Source organism: Coregonus clupeaformis, chromosome 4 (genome assembly GCF_020615455.1).
Source record: "Coregonus clupeaformis isolate EN_2021a chromosome 4, ASM2061545v1, whole genome shotgun sequence".
Lineage (NCBI taxonomy): Eukaryota > Metazoa > Chordata > Actinopteri > Salmoniformes > Salmonidae > Coregonus > Coregonus clupeaformis.
In genome coordinates, this window is record NC_059195.1 from 21,720,044 (window position 1) to 21,734,404 (window position 14,361).

The 14,361-nt window shown below is 42.8% G+C and overlaps 1 protein-coding gene across 2 annotated transcripts in view; it reads right to left on the bottom strand.

Annotated features, from left to right (window-relative positions):
• Positions 1-14,131, bottom strand: part of LOC121554222 (beta-galactoside alpha-2,6-sialyltransferase 2-like) — a 55,600-nt gene extending 41,469 nt beyond the window's left edge. For both annotated transcript variants that reach the window (XM_041867709.2, XM_041867703.2), the window contains exon 1: positions 13,733-14,131. The gene's annotated coding sequence lies outside the window, so the exon portion shown is untranslated. The remainder of the gene's footprint in view (positions 1-13,732) is intronic.
• Between the last annotated feature and the right edge of the window lie 230 nt (positions 14,132-14,361).

The window sequence follows — 14,361 nt, forward strand, 5'->3', positions numbered from 1 at the left end:
AAGAAATATCAGAACGAGCAATGTCACAGTCTCCTATTGTGCCTGTCAGGAGTGTCAGTACTCCACCTGGTTGTGAGATCACAAGGCTTATAACAAACGATCCCCAACACCCCTCCAGAACCAAACGGATGGGTTTATTTGTGTTAAAATGCACCAGTTATGCTATTTTGGACTTGCAGGCTGCTGATGTTATGCAGCCTGTCATTTTTGTGTTTATACTTTTTCATAACGACAAGTTTGATGTCGGACGACAATAGAATGTTCATGATGTCACTGTGACAACTGTATACAGACATGTCGATAGACGTAGTATAAACCAGCCTTTAGTCTTGAAATCTTTGGTTGTACACTACCATACACACTGTTTAGCACATGGCCTCAAATGTGAATCCTTAAAGAGATGGGTGGGGCTAAGGCTTAAGAGGGTGTGAACGATGCTGAATGGGTGTAGACAAAGAAGAGCTCTCCAGTAGGTGTCCCAAAACATTCAAGAGACATTTTCTCAAAACTGGGGTTACAAGTTTATCAACTTTCAAAGCAGAATTACTTTCCCATTTGTTCCTCAACTGCAGTGTATGATATACCATTTTCTAGCTCGGAGTCAGTACTTTTATCCAATGTAAAAAACACCATTTCAAATTTTGCTACATAAGACTGAATCGAGGCGGTCAGTCACTGTGGTCCTCTGTAGCTCAGCTGGTAGAGCATGGCGCTTGTAACGCCAAGGTAGTGGGTTCGATCCCCGGGACCACCCATACACAAAAAAATGTATGCACGCATGACTGTAAGTCGCTTTGGATAAAAGCGTCTGCTAAATGGCATATTATTATTATTACATAACTAGCAAATGAGAATTGCGTTAATGCAAATTCTCATTTTTAACAAAAAAATCTAAGCTAAAACGCATAAGAAATATCTCTCTGCGTTTTGTAAATGCAGATCTAAAATTGCTTCTTATTGTAATTTCTGCTCGGCATCAGACACATTTTGTGCTTCAGTTGCACTTCTCCACTCGGATGAGAATTCACAAACAGGCCTTCTATCAGCAGACAGCGTTCTGACATAGCTACTTTTCTCTGGTACTTTTCTCGGTGTAGCCAGCATACTTTTCTCCATTAATACTAGTGATGGGGGGAAAGAAATCAATACAGTTGAAGTCATAAGTTTACATACACCTTAGCCAAATACATTTAAACTCAGTTTTTCACAATTCTTGATATTTAATCCTAGTAAAAATTCCCTGTCTTAGGTCAGTTAGGATCACCACTTTATTTTAAGAATGTGAAATGTCAGAATAATAGTAGAGAGAATGATTTATTTAAGCTTTTATTTCTTTCATCACATTACCAGTGGGTCAGAAGTTTACATACACTCAATTAGTATTTGGTAGCATTGCCTTTCAATTGTTTAACTTGGGTCAAACGGTTCAGGTAGCCTTCCACAAGCTTCCCACAATAAGTTGGGTGAATTTTGGCCCATTTCTCCCGACAGAGCTGGTGTAACTGAGACAGGTTTGTAGGCCTCCTTGCTCGCACACACTTTTTCAGTTCTGCCCACACATTTTCTATAGGATTGAGGTCAGGGCTTTGTGATGGCCACTCCAATACCTTGACTTTGTTGTCCTTAAGCCATTTTGCCACAACTTTGGAAGTATGCTTGGGGTCATTGTACATTTGGAAGACCCATTTGCGACCAAGCTTTAACTTCCTGACTGATGTCTTGAGATGTTGCTTCAATATATCTACATAATTTTCCTTCCTCATGATGCCATCTATTTTGTGAAGTGCACCAGTCCCTTCTGTAGCAAAGCACCCCCACAGCATGATGCTGCCACCCCCGTGCTTCACGGTTGGGATGGTGTTCTTCGGCTTGCAAGCGTTTCCCTTTTTCCTCCTAACATAACGATGGTCATTATGGCCGAACAGTTCTATTTTTGATTAATCAGACCAGAGGACATTTCTCCAAAAAGTACGATCTTTGTCCCCATGTGCAGTTGCAAACCGTAGTCTGGCTTTTTTATGGAGGTTTTGGAGCAATGGCTTCTTCCTTGCTGAGCGGCCTTTCAGGTTATGCCGATATAGGACTCATTTTACTGTGGATATAGATACTTTTGTACCTGTTTCCTCCAGCATCTTCACAAGGTCCTTTGCTGTTGTTCTGGGATTGATTTGCACTTTTCGCACCAAAGTACGTTCATCTCTAGGAGACAGAACGAGTCTCCTTCCTGAGCGGTATGACGGCTGTTTGGTCCCATGGTGTTTATACTTGCGTACTATTGTTTGTACAAATGAACGTGGTACCTTCAGGCGTTTGGAAATTGCTCCCAAGGATGAACCAGACTTGTGGAGGTCTACAATTTCTTTTCTGAGGTCTTGGCTGATTTATTTTGATTTTCCCATGATGTCAAGCAAAGAGGCACTGAGTTTGAAGGTAGGCCTTGAAATACATGGAGTGGTTGAAAAACGAGTTTTAATGACTCCAACCTAAGTGTATGTAAACTTCCGACGTCAACTGTACATATCGAGATACTATTTCTGACGATATATCGTAATGACAATATCGCAAAATAGTTTTTGCACTAGTTGGTTGTACCTGCACCAAAACACCAGTATTTTCCTTAATAGCTTGTTCTCCATCTTCTTTTTAAGTAGGGAGTCAATTTGTTTTCAGCACTTTTTTTTACATGACTGATCAAAACTTGGTTTTCTCATGGCTCTCTCTTATCCCTCTGCAGCAGACATATGGTGAGCAATATTTTTGGAACATCGAATCACAATACATATAGAATCATGAGAATAGTGAAAATCGCAATACATATCATATTGGCACCTAGTATTGTGATAATATCGTATCGTGAGGTCCCTGGCAATTCCCAACCCTAACAAATACAGGGGCTGGATGCGGCACAGCCACTCTATTAGAAGAAATGGACAGAGTCAACTCACAGGGACACTTAAAGGACACTTCCCCCTGTCCACTATATGCCGTTCTCATTGTCCTCTGGAGGGCCATTTGGGAGTAATGACCACAGGAAGGATGACCTTCCCTCAACACTCTGGGGGACCAGTATCTCTCATGTGACCTCACCCAGGGGGGTGGAGGTTGTGGCACTATTAAATCAAAACCAATAAAAGAGTTTGCGGCTGATGAAGGAAAAAAATATGTGTATCCAGAGAGAAATGTATGTTTAATATGAGATTTGAAATAATTGTATGTTTCAAATAGAATACGTTGTTTTGTTGACTAGGGCAAGACTTCTAAGAATGAGTCTGGAAGAGTGGAAACCCAGAAAACTATTTTGAGGAACTATTTTTACCACTAATCACAAGACAAGAAACAGTCAATTACATAAATGGGCTGGGGTAACCTCTGATAGCCCTGGAGGTGAAGTGCACACACACACACGCGCGCGCACACACACTCAAGTATTATGTTCCAGCGAGAGGATAACAGGATTTGAGTTGATTACATCACAGTAGGGATGTGAGAAATTGACAATTTTTCTTAACGTTTAAACAGCAATTTTTTAAATTGGTTTTCCATTAAAACAATAAGAAAAAAATCAGAAAATTCCAGTCAATTCACAATGCAGAATAATGGTCCTATTACATATACATGCCCCCTAGTGACGGTGAAGTTATATCTACTGCGACCCTTTAGACATAAGAACGCAGTACAGTAACATGTCGATAATTGATAAGTGTCGCATCAGAAGCGTCTGTACCTTTTCCGACAGTAGAATTCTGCTACGGCATATGTTATATTGTTTCCCTGACAACAATAAACGTTGCTGATCAATGTCCTGCTGTGCTGTTTATGCTGTTTTTTTATGGTAGGGTAGCTAGATGTGCTTTCTTTCTACTAAATGTCTTGGTAAGTCGTGATATTTAACTAACTTTAAAGTACTTTTTTAAGGAGAGAGTGGTCTGCGCGCAGGTAGCAGGCAGGCTAGGATCGCATGGTGCTACAGAGGGTTGTGCGGACAGCCCAGTACATCACTGGGGCCGAGCTCCCTGCCTTCCAGGACCTCTATATCAGGCGGTGGGAAAATCATGAAAGACCCCAACGACCCAAGCCATAGACTATTTTCTCTGCTGCCGCACGGCAAGAGGTACCGGTGCATCAAGTCTGACACCAACAGGCGCTTGAACAGCTTCTATCTCCAAGCAATACGACTGATAAATAGCTAACAAAATAGCTACATGGAGCGAGTTTACCTTTTACCTTTATTTCAATATTTGCACTGTCTCTATGCACACTCACAGGGCCCTACACACACACACACACACACACACACAGTCACTCCAACAAACACACAAACACTCACTCCATCATTTGCTCACTTACACATGACATTTACATTTTAGTCATTTAGCAGACGCTCTTATCTAGAGTGACTTACAGTTAGTAATAATAATAATAATAATATGCCATTTAGCAGATGCTTTTATCCAAAGCGACTTACAGTCATGCGTGCATACATTTTTTTTTTTTGTGTATGGGTGGTCCTGGGGATCGAACCCACTACCTTGGCATTATAAGCGCTGTGCTCTACCAGCTGAGCTACAGAGGACCAGTGAGAGCATACTTTTTTTTTTTCATACTGGTCCCCCGTGGGAATCAAACCCACAACCCTGGCGTTGCAAGCGCCATGCTCTACCAACTGAGCTACACGGGACTACACATAATATGCACATACATTTATACTGACTCTACACACTCTTTATCTTATATCCTGTTGCCTAGTCACCTTACCCCTATACATATCTACCTCCATCACTACAGTATCTCTGCACATGTAGATATGGTAATAGAACTGACTTTTTAAATATTTCCTGTACTGTATATAGTATGCTTGCTTACTTTGTGTACAGTGCCTTCGGAAAGTATTCAGACCCCTTGACTTTTTCTACATTATGTTACGTCCCCTGTAGCTCAGTTGGTAGAGCATGGCGCTTGCAACACCAGGGATGTGGGTTCGTTTCCCACGGGGGGCCAGTATGAAAATGTATGCACTCACTAACTGTAAGTCGCTCTGGATAAGAGCGTCTGCTAAATGACTAAAATGTTTTAAAAAATTACAGCCTTATTCTAAAATTGATTGAATTCACATTTTTCCTCATCGATCTACACACAATACCCTATAATGACAAAACCAAAACAGGTTTTTATAAATGTTTGCAAATGTATTAAACATAAAATACCTTATAGATAAGTATTCAGACATTTTGCTATGAGACTCGAAATTGAGCTCAGGTGCATCCTGTTTCCATTGATCATCCTGAGATGTTTCTACAACTTGATTGGAGTCCACTTGTGGTAAATTCAATTGATTGGACATGATTTGGAAAGGCACACACCTGTCTATATAAGGTCCCACAGTTGACAGTGGATGTCAGAGCAAAAACCAAACATGAGGTTGAATGTATTGTTCGTAGAGTTCCGAGACAAGATTGTGTCAAGGCACATATCTGGGGAAGGGTACAAAAACATTTCTGAAGCATTGACTGTCCCCAAGAACACAGTGGCCTCCATCATTCTTAAATGGAACCACCAAGACTCTTCCTAGAGCTGGCCGCCCGGCCAAACTTAGCAATCGGGGGAGAAGAGCCTTGGTCAGGGAGGTGACCAAGAACCCGATGGCCACTCTGACAGCGCTCCAGAGTTCCTCGTGGAGATGGGAGAACCTTCCAGAAGGACAACCATCTCTTCAGCACTCCACCAATCAGGCCTTTATGTTAGAGTGGCCAGATGGAAGCCACTCCTCAGTAAAAGGCACATGACAGCCCGCTTGTAGTTTGCCAAAAGGCACCTAAAGACTCTCAGACCATGAGAAACAAAATTCTCTGGTCTGATGAAACCAAGATTGAACTCTTTGGCCTGAATGCCAAGCGTCACGTCTGGAGGAAACCGGGCACCATCCCTACGGTGAAGCATGGTGGTGGCAGCATCATGCTGTGGGGATGTTTTTCAGCGGCAGGGACTGGGAGACTAGTCAGGATCGAGGAAAAGATGAACAGAGCAAAGTACAGAGAGATCCTTGATGAAAACCTGCTCCAGAGAGCTCAGGACCTCAGACTGGGGCGAACGTACACCTTGAAACTTGACAGTTCTGGTCGCCTAGTGATGGAAGTTAGTCCCGCTTTAGAAGCAGCATTATTTTACAGACAAGTAAATTGCCGTGTTGTCATTTCAAAAGCTGTAGTGTCGCCTACCCTAACAGACAAACAAACATGCCGTAGCCGTAGCGCTTTCAAGGGGCCACATACCAATATATCTGAAAAGGGTCATCAATACAGGCTATTCCAGTAGCCTATTGTAATTTCATATGAGACAAAAACAACCCCACCTACTCAGCAACGAAGTGTAGCCTACCCTGTGCTCGCAAGACTGGCCCGAAGATACCTCTGTATTCCGCCGACATCGTCTCATGAATAGCCTAAGCTAGGATATTCTACACACAACAGACCGAAGACTGAACACACACTCTCCTCATTAGCAAAGAGAAAGAGCAAGCAGGCCAGCGTGAGGGCGAGAGAGCAGGGGCAGGCAGAACCTGGTAATCTGCATCTCGCAATGTCTTAATTGTCTAGCATGTCTCGCAAAGTAGCCTAAAGTTTGCCTCTTCCTCTCTGGTTTAATTTAAATTACACAACTTTCCCCAGGCCTTTATGGCCATACAGTCTAGTTAGGCTATAACACGGAAAATTCGGCTTTGTGATAACTGCAAAGTTAACGTTAAGGATCCCAACATAATTGAAACGTTCACACCCCTACATCACAGGCTTTCACGTGTTAGGTAGGGCTGGGACGATACCAGTATTGTGATACTCGTTAGTTTCATGGCAAGGAAACAAAACAAAGTGGAAACAAACATCATTGTTGTCATCCATAGTCACACTTATTTTCAAGCTATAGAACAAAATATTTTACAAACAGCAGGTTTTTTAAGGACCAAAGAGTGCGGGCTGCTTCAGGATTTCATACTGGTATCGTCACAGTCCTAGCGTTAGGCCTAGCAGACTATACTAGGGAGTCTGGTTTCACTAAACTACGGCCACAGAACTCGACCACTCTTCGGACAGCTTGACCTCTCTCTGCCATCTAGGTGCATCTTGAAAATTAGTTTTTTTTCAGCTCATGTTACATGGCCCAAACTGTTACTGAAACAGTATACCACACTGCAAAACAAACCTACTCCTCCTGTCACCTGAGAGAAAGACAACAGCTAAACGATTATCCCACTAAAGCCTCCATTTGACTTCACAGGGTGTTTATAACCTTTTATTACTGTCTATCCCTCCCACGTTTCTCATGGCCCCTCCTGTCCTCTTCCTCTCCTCTCACAGACAGACACAGACGCCCAGACAGTACGCGGGGCCACAGCTGGTCTTGATGACTGCAGCTCTCCTCCTTTGAAGGCTGGGCTCATATAACCACTGTTCTTAATCAACCCATAACCCTCAATTAAAGGACAGATTTCTCTGCCCATGTACTTGTTTAAATCTTTAGACAACATAGCCAATTCTTCCCTTTCTACTGTACCATGGCTATGTTGTGACTATATTATCCTGCTTTCCATATGACAGGGGATGAGACAGAGGCAGAGTGGGGAGGGAAGAATAATTATATGGTACTGTACTGTGATGTGCTGTGCTGCTCTGAATATCAGAGGACATGAGCTAAGAGTGTCCTTCTGTAGTTATACCAGGGAGAAAAAGGGGGTGGATTGTGAGCAGTGGGGGCTCCTCAGAGGAGGAAGGGGAGGACCATCCTCATTGAATTTCATAAAAATAAAAATGGTGAAACAAAAAAAGTTATAATTTTTTCGATACAACTATACTAAATATATTCACGTCACCAAATTATTTATTAAAACACACTGTTTTTCAATTAAGGTCTACAGTAGCCTCAACAGCACTCTGTAGGTTAGCACCATTGTGTAGCCAGAGGACAGCTAGCTTCTGTCCTCCTCTGGGTACATTGACTTCAATACAAAATCTAGGAGGCACATGGTTCTCACCCCCTTCCATAGACTTACACAGTAATTACGATAACTTCCGGAGGAGGTTATCCAAGCTATCAGAGCTCTTGCAGCATGAACTGACATCAAAATCTATGATGGCTGTGTGGTCCCATGGTGTTTAAACTTGTGTACTATTGTTTGTACAGATGAACGTGGTACCTTCAGGCATTTGGAAATTGCTCCCAAGGATGTACCAGACTTGTAGAGGTCTACAATTTTTTATCTGAGGTCTTGGCTGGTTTCTTTTGATTTTCCCATGATGTCAAGCAAAGAGGCACTGAGTTTGAAGGTAGGCCTTGAAATACATCCACAGGTACACCTCCAATTGACTCAAATGATGTCAATTAGCCTATCAGAAGCTTCTAAAGCCATAACATCATTTTCTGGAATTTTCCAAGCTATTTAAAGACACAGTCAACTTAGTGTGTGTAAACTTCTGACCCACTGGAATTGTGATACAGTGAATTATAAGTGAAATAATCTGTCTGTAAACAATTGTTGGAAAAATTACTTGTGTCATGCACAAAGTAGATGTCCTAACCGACTTGCCAAAACTATAGTTTGTTAACAAGAAATTTGTGGAGATGTTGAAAAACGAGTTTTAATGACTCCAACCTAAGTGTATGTAAACTTCCGACTTCAACTGTATATTTTTTGTAGCCGTCTATTTACCACCACAAACCGATGCTGGCACTAAGACCACACTCAACAAGCCATATTAGGCCATAAGCAAACAAGAAAATACTCATCCAGAAGCGGCACTCCTAGTGGCAGACAAACTTAAATCCGTTTTACCTAATTTCTACCAGCATGTCACATGTGCAACCAGAGGAAAAAAAACTCTAGACCACCTTTACTCCACACACACAGAGATGCATACAAAGCTCTCCCTCGCCCTCCATTTGGCAAATCTGACCATAATTATATCCTCCTGATTCCTGCTTACAAGCAAAAACTAAAGCAGGAAGTACCAGTGACTCGCTCAATACGAAAGTGGTCAGATGACGCGGATGCTACACTACAGGACTGTTTTGCTTGCAGAGACTGGAATATGTTATAGGATTCATCCAATGGCATTGAGGAGTATACCACCTCAGTCACCGGCTTCATCAATAAGTGCATCGACGACGTCGTCCCCACAGTGACCGTACGTACATATCCCAACCAGAAGCCATGGAATACAGGCAACATCCGCACCGAGCTAAAGGCTAGAGGTGCTGCTTTCAAGGAGCGGGACACTAATCCAGACGCTTATAAGAAATCCTGCTATCCCCTCAAACGAACCATCAAACAGGCAAAGCGTCAATACAGGACTAAGATTGAATCCTACTATACCGGATCTGACGCTCGTCAGATGTGGCAGGGCTTGCAAACTATTACGGACTACAAAAGAGAAACCCAGCTGCGAGCTGCCCAGTGACGCGAGCTTACCAGACGGGCCAAATGCCTTTTATGCTTGCTTCGAGGCAAGCAACACTGAAGCATGCATGAGAGCACCAGCTGTTCTGGACAACTGTGTGATGACGCTCTCCGTAGACAGGTCAACATTCACAAGGCCGCGGTGCCAGACAGATTATCAGGACGTGTACTCAGAGCATGCGCGGACCAACTGGCAAGTGTCTTCACTGACATTTTCAACCTCTCCCTGACCAAGTCTGTAACACCTACATGTTTCAAGCAGACCACCATAGTCCCTGTGCCCAAGAAAGCAAAGGTAACCTGTAGCCATGAAGTGCTTTGAAAGGCTGGTCATGGCTCACATCAACACCATCATCCCGGAAACACTAGACCCTCTCCAATTTGCATAACGCCCCAACAGATCCACAGATGATGCAATGTCAAATCGCACTCCACACTGCCCTTTCCCACCTGGACAAAAGGAACACCTATGTGAGAATGCTGTTCATTGACTACAACTCAGCGTTCAACACCATAGTGCCCACAAAGCTCATCACTAAGCTAAGGACCCTGGGACTAAACACCTCCCTCTGCAACTGGATCCTGGACTTCCTTACGGGCCGTCCACAGGTGGTAAGGGTAGGCAACAACACATTTGCCACGCTGATCCTCAACATGGGAGCCCCTCATGGGTGCGTGCTTAGTCCCCTCCTGTACTCCCTGTTTACCCACAACTGCATGGCCAAGCACGACTCCAACACCATCATTAAGTTTGCTGATGACAACGGTGGTAGGCCTGATCACCGACAACGAGTGTGGTGTCAGGACAACAATCTCTCCCTCAACTTGAGCAAGACAGAGGAGATAATCGTGGACTACAGGAAAAGGAGGGCCGAACACGCCCCCAGAGGGTAGTGCGTACAGCCCAGTACATCACTGGGGCCAAGCTTCCTGCCATCCAGGACCTATATACTAGGCAGTGTCAGAGGAAGGCCCAAAAAATTGTCAAAGACTCCAGTCACCCAAGTCATAGACTGTTCTCTCTGCTACCGCACGGCAAGCAGTACCGGAGCGCCAAGTCTAGGTCCAAAAGGCTCCTTAACAGCTTCTACCCCCAAGCCATAAGACTGCTGAACAATTAATAAAATGGCACCCGGACTATTTACATTGACCCCCCCCTTTGTTTTTACCCTGCTGCTCCTCGCTGTTTATTATCTATGCAGTCACTTTACAAATGTACAAATTACCTCGACAAACCTGTACCACCGCACATTGACTCGGTACTGGTACCCCCTGTATATAGCCTTGTTATTGTTATTTTATTGTGTTACTCTATTTCTTGAACTGCATTGTTGGTTAAGTAAGCATTTCACGGTAAGGTCTACATCTGTTGTATTCGGCGCATGTGACAAATACAATTTGATTTGATTTGTTCAACCATAAACTGTCCAGCTGCACAAGAACTAGGGCTTGGAATTGCCAGGGACCTCGCTGTACAATATTATCATGATACTTAAATCAAATCAATGTTTATTGGTAGCGTACACAGTTTAGCAGATGTTATAGCAGGTGCAACGAAATGCTTATGTTACTAGCTCCTAACAATGCAGTAAAATGTCAGACAAGTACACAAATAATTATACCCCAAAAATATCTTGAAATGTCGTAATTAATCAAATTCAGTCAAATAGCACTGTAACAGTAATCCAAATGCAATCTATAGGTATATACACCGGATGAATTTACACAAGATATACTAAGAATATGTACAGCAGTAGATATATTAGAGTGAGCCATGTCAAGAATCCAGTGTATAAATAAATATGTGGTGTGTATAAACAGTGTTACTAACATGCAATGTACAGCAGAAGAAATAATAGAATGAGCTTTGTCGAGAATACAGTATTTAAATACACAGTACAAAACCCCATGGCAAAATGGGATAAAATTGCAGGAATATAAATATATATGTACTGTATGTGAATGGTGTGTATAGTCAGTATGGATAGTATATGAATAGAAAAGGTGTGTACAGAAGTAGCTATATTGGATAAGCCACGACTAGAATACAGTATATACATATAAATTAGGTAAAACAGTATGTAAACATTATTAAAGTAAGCACTTTAGGAGCCGATATGATTTGTATTGCGATTCTATATGTATCACGATTCTATATGTACTGCGTTCCGATACTGCGATTTAATTGTGATTCAATGTTCCAAACATATAGAACATTGTTATGTCAGCTGCAGCGAGACAAGAGAGAGCCATGAGAAAACGAGTATAGATATAATATCGTCAATAATAATAATACTCAACTGTATCAATTTTTTTACCCTATCACTATGTAACAGTGTTGCTTCCGTCCCTCTCCTCGCCCCTACCTGGGCTTGAACCAGGGACCCTCTGCACACATCGACTACAGTCACCCTCGAAGCACCGTTACCCGTCGCTCCACAAAAGCCGCGGCCCTTGCAGAGCAAGGGAAACAACTACTTCAAGGTCTCAGAGCGAGTGACATCACCGATTGAAACGCTACTAGTGCGCACCGCTAACTAGCTAGCCATTTCACACCGGTTACAACTACAAAGAACACACTGCCGCCACGAGGTAGCAGAGTGCCCTCAAAAATCAGTTGTGAAAGCCCTCTTTGGTTCACCTTCCCCATGCTGCAAAAGGACATGATTTCAGAAGTCAGTGAGAATGTGACTCACACTTTTTTTTGGTTTGGGGGTTTTATACCACTTACTGTGTTTGTATCCATCAAACATCACATTTGAAATGTTGTTTATTCAAGGACTGTAGGTTGATACAAATGTAGATTGGTGTATGCTGCTGAATATCTTACACAAAAGGTGTGTTTCTCTCTTTCCTCCTCCCCTTTTCCTCAGATGAATCTTGGTTTTAATTTATTAGGCGATGGAATAAAAAGACCTCACTATTCTGAGGCAAACCTAGACCCATCTGTAGATCCCAGACAAAGAAACAAAGAATCTGACCACTTCATAGACTACACTCACTCCCAAACCCCAACTGTTACCTAGCTTATCGGGTTAATTGCCAAGATTCTTCATCCTTGGCACTTGTGTCCTTTCTGTTTCTTATAATTTCTCTCAAATGGCGTGATTACCGGCGTTTTCGTTCAATTTGTCTAATGCAAAGGCTATTTGGACCATAACACTGTTGGGTTGGTTTCAAACAGCTGCTTAAGTCAATAATGATGCGATCTAAATGGTCTTAATCAGACATCTCCTGGCGCAGACAGCGTGGTTCACAGGGCAGCATGAGCTGCCACCAACAGCCTGCCAAAGGACTGATGGCCGCTGTGTTCAATGTAATTGACCGAGTCACCCGTAGAGGAGATGTATTAGTTAACCAGGGACAAATAAATTAACTTGTGGTTTGGGATACTAGTACTACTACCAGTTTTAAGAATAAGAGGTGTGCAGGCAGAAGTATGTGAAGGAAGACACTTTGTAAACTTTGCTATTGCAGATTTGACCCTGCCTCTACACCTCCATCCGTTCTCTCTTATCTCTCTTCCTTTTATCTGTTCGTAGTTGGATGGAGGACAGGACACCTCCAAACTCACATGGACACAAGGTCCTCCACAATCAAACGTTCTTCTTATGCCACAGACAGGGTTTCACAACATACATACACAAATGGAACTGTGGTTAGTTTGTGGAACTTGTGGTCTAACAGTGCACATTTAACAGCAGATGATTGTCTCATTTCCCGAGTTTCTCATTTCACGTGCTACTGCGTAAAACAAAGAAATGCGTAAAACACAGGAAGGCATAATGCAGTTGGACTGATGTGAACAGGCAAATATTACCATAATGATTCCCTACAAAGTAGGCTGTCGTTTACGTGTGTGGCTTGGCTACAATGTTGCCGCATGAGGTACAGCTAGGTTGTTGTATGATCCCAACTAGGTTATTGTAAGCTTCTAAATGTATCAAGGAGTAGGCTAGTGATGATGATAGGATAAAATAGTATAAGGGTGCAGTAGGCTAGGCTATGGTTCTTTCATCATTCTGACTGTGCAAAGATTAAACCATTAATGTAAACAGTTCATGCTCCTCATTTACTATGGAATATTCTTCCCGAATTGTTTTATTGATATATTCATCCCCCAAAAATAAAAAAATCGCTGGCTGAATCTCATTGTAGCCACATCTCCTTCTGCCCAGTGACTGCTCGTCGTTACACTGTATCTAACGGCGGGCTATTAGCACAAAGTGCTCTGAAGCGTAAAGAGCAACTGCCTGCAAATCCTGTAGGTAGCTAACAAAGCCTTACCTAGGAAATGTGCCCGTCTTCATTGTTTTCGGTTAGGGTACTGTCCGTTTTCTCCTCCCGTTAACCGAGCTGCACGGGCAGTGGTCCGGTTGCACGCCGCTGTTTCAAATCAGATGCATGAATGCTGCACATTTGTTGCCTGGCTACCCAGACTCCTTGCTCCGGCCAAACGCTACGCCACGCCCACGGACGAGAAAAAACACTATTTAGCGAACGACAGAGCAGCAGAATAGTTTAGTTTGAGTCGTCAGGCTAGCACATTCGGTCTTGTCTGTCACATTGGCCTTCTATCAATTAGATTTGCTCACCTCTTGCGTCCTCTCTCCTCCATCCTCTCTCGCCTCCTTTTGCAAAAGGTTAAAGTTAATCGAGGAGAGTCGGCGAGGAGCGTGAAGGTGGATAGAAATGGCTTGCTTGAAATGAGACGGTCCTTCTCCACTCACGCATCACTAGGCAAATGACGTTTACACAGGGGTGGATCCCAAAATAAATGTGTAAAGTGCTCAAAACAAATTGTTAGTTGTGCAAGACATTGTATAGATAAAACATTAAGGAGCATATTGTTTTTAAACATGTGCATGTTTTTGTCCTCTGACAAAACAAAAGCTGATTCAAGGTTCAAGGTGGTG